Here is a 3,785-nt window from a genome sequence, read left to right on the forward strand (position 1 = left end):
CGGGATACCATCTTCGTGTTTGTTAGGTTATATCCTTTGTGAGATCAGCTGGGTGTTTCCTTTTTAGTCTTCTTCCTATGCTTGTGTTGATCGTTCTTACGAATCTTCAGTAAAATTTTCTTTTCCATTCCTGAGATAAATATTTCATTCATTAAAGCTGGGAAACTTTTAAACAGCTCATCCAGACAAATCTTGATAAGCTTTTGGAAACTATTCTACTAGACTATAGACAAACTAATGGATTTTTGTCTCGATTGATAACACAACACTATATGGTTGTTAATAACTAATAAGCCGATGTGGTGTTATGTAAATAAAAAAAAATTAACAGATCCGTTATGCATAAAAAATGTTTGTAGCTATTGAATAAATTTCTTACCTTCAACGAATCAACGCCGGGAGAGAGAATGAAAAATATAGACGTGATCGAACTGGTTTCTTCAAAGAATTTATGAAAAGGTGGAGATCTGGATTCAACAAATGTTGAACCAAGCTTTTCTTCTACGAAGCACCTAAATAAATTAATGAGATACAATATTTTAAACAGTTTAAGGAAAAAGGAAATATTTTAACTTAAAGTAATACCAGGTAGTATACAGGGTGTTCCTGCTATTCTTAATGCTCTTTTTTATAAACAACAGATTTGTGAGATAGGTAGAAAAGGAAAATGATGTTTTTTAAATTCATCAATAACGTAATATTAAAACTCTTTCTTTCTCCCATAGAAGTAAGATAATTTGTACTAAATGAATTAAATAAATACTCTTAGTTTGAATACTCTTCAAAGAAGACATTTTTTTGCTTCTTACACGTTAACCCTTAGAGTGCTGAATACTCGGGGCCTATGCGGTCCGTACGGAGAGCGCGCGGCCAGCGCTGACGATCGCTGTGGACTGAATACTTTTTCGCTATACTGAACTATGTTGATTGACTATTCAAAGCGCAAATCGTAATAAGCTATAGTAATTCTTTTGCGCGAGATTAAATGATTCAAGAGCGTTATTTTTTAGTATTAATTATTTATTATAAACATTGAAATTCACAATAAACTAGAATTTCGGTAGTAAACTAGAAAACAATAAACTAGAAAACTAAATTTAGTAAATATAACACAAGTTAATAATTCAGTTGTGCGATTACTGGTCGTATTTTTGCTAAAGGATCGTCATTTACTGTATTATTATCGTTAAAGTGCAACATTTGTAATAATACCATGTATCGATCTCGTGCTATTATTTTGTGGAAAATATTGCTTTTCAACAGTTCGTCCGTAGACCAACATTCTCTCACAGACAGTTTCAATTCTACCAAATATCCAAGTTGGACAAATTGTGAATGCAAAGTATTAAATAAAAAAAAAAAAGACAGTTTCTTCGAACGCGGCATTAACATTGAAATGTATTTATATTTATCTCACACAAACGTAATAGTATTACTTTTGCATAGGTGCTCGGAAAAATTGACAAACGCATATATGCGTCCTTAGTCCACACCGATGTCTTTCGCCAGACGCATATATGCATCCATAGCACTCTAAGGGTTAAAATACTAAAAAGTTGAGTAGTATCTTTTTACACAAGCTTTATACGTACATACTACAATGAAATTTCTATAATATGTAAAAAAATGCAAATATACTGTTTAAGACCATAGAATAGGTAAGGATTTATGACACTGCTGAGCGAGACCGAAGAGTCTAGACCCGAAAACTCTTCAAGCACCAACAGTGTCATAAATCACTCGGTAAAAGAAGCAAACTGTTATCCTTCATCCCCATATTGAGTGATCAACGACGGCGCAGATGCCAAGAACCAGGTCAAGAGCTGTTCTCTTCCGTCTTACGAAGGGTCGTGGTTTGACCGTACTATGACATAACACTCGATATTTTTTCTTTTTTATTTAATTTCTACTACACGTTAGAGTTAAGCTCTAGATTTAATTAGATATTTATATTAAGTAATAATTACTTATTTATAATACTTATCTATAATAAGTATTAACTTATTATAAATAATTAGCCATGTCACTGCGCCACGCCAGAGAAAGTTACTGAAAATTCTCAATGCGAGAATTGATCGTAAATTAATAATAAATAAAAGAAAATTTAATTTGTACTTTGCAATTTATCCAGCTGGACATTTGATAAATTTTTCTAACTTTATTGCTAAATAACATGTGGATGGCTGTCATCAGCGGTATAACATCTTCCAGTATGTCTATTTTATTTTCTTAATGAGGTCAGTGAGGTGTTTTCCTTTTTGTCTTCTTTTTACATGAGTTTTGCTCGTTTCAGCAGCCAATTGGTTTGGATGTGTTGCCATTTTTTCTTTGTATTTTTTCGTGTATCCGTCAATTTCTTCTTTGACCATTGGTATTTTTAGGTCTTTGCGTATATCCTCGTTTCTGATATTCCATGGGGCGTTGACTGCTGTTCCGAGTATTTTCTAGAAGCGACTCTGGTTTATTTACCTGACTCATTGCAATTGACCCCCATAGTAGTATTCCGTACGTCCAAATTGTTTTTTTTATCATTTTGGATATTTTCAATTTATTTTCTATGCTGAGTTTAGAATTTCGACTAGTTAACCAGTACATCTGTTTCCTTTTTATTCGTGTTTTGTCTACAATTGATTTAGTATGTTGCTTCCATGTAAGTTATGAGTCCAAGTGGTGTCTTAGTATTGAACTTGGTTTGTTTGTGTTATGTGCGTGCCATTCAATTGGATATTAGGTGGTTTCCGTTTTCGTATTGTAAATGTAATGTGGTTAAATTGACTGAAGTTTGCTTTTATCTTGCAGTCATTTTTCTATTTTTGTGATACGCTCTGTTATGTCTGTATGTTAAGTTTATATCCGAACATCCTATATCCATTGTGAACATTCCCAAGATGTTCGAGAGACTTAAATTTTGCATGTCCTGGCAACGTCCATTTTCTAAGTCTTACAAATGTCCTTGAAACTTAAATTTTGGATGTTCTAGAAACATCTCCCCCAAAAGTCCTACGAATATTCTTAAGGTCAAATTTCGAATATTTTACTAATTTTGTAGGTTTTACAGATAAAAATTTCAATTTACAGATAAAATTATACATTTACAGATTAAACCACAGATATTACAAGAACAACTGTTTTCTAGGTTTTACAGTGTTACGTCGAGCGACACTCTACCTAGACCAGACCACACACCGCGGGCAAGATGGCAACCAGATGTCCGCACGTCCTTCCGGCATAGCCTCAATAGTCTTAAGGACCTATCATAAATCTCAGGCATTTTCTAGCTAAAGTTCTTCAGACCGTACAAACATGCTTTTACTGATTCGTTTCCAAAGCCTATTGTTTACTACGGGGAGACACGGGAAAGTTAGTTTTTCTCATGTACCATGCTTTACACTAGCAGCTATCTATCGAGGGCGGTTAAGACCCTTCCTAGTGCATCAACCTTCTTTTATTCAATCAGAAGCAAGTCTACTGCCCTCACTTTCCTGGCCAAAATTGTCATGAACAAATCCGATGGTCCCTTGCTTAAGTCACGCCCATCATTAGCTTTTCTCCGACACAGCATCGTCACTTTAACTTACTTATTCTTCACCGTTAGAATAGTCAGCATGTCATTACCGAATTTCTATCCTTAAATCAATCACTTATTTAACTTATACATATACATCAGTGTAACTATCTTCTATATAAAGTTGTTGGAATAAACATTAATTTATACCTGTTAATTCAGTGTAAATTCAGTTGAACCACCCCTATTGTCGTAACAGAAATCAGGGGATCGATAAATT

This window comes from Bombus pyrosoma, unplaced genomic scaffold, assembly GCF_014825855.1.
Source record: "Bombus pyrosoma isolate SC7728 unplaced genomic scaffold, ASM1482585v1 HiC_scaffold_4727, whole genome shotgun sequence".
Classification (NCBI taxonomy): Eukaryota; Metazoa; Arthropoda; class Insecta; order Hymenoptera; family Apidae; genus Bombus; species Bombus pyrosoma.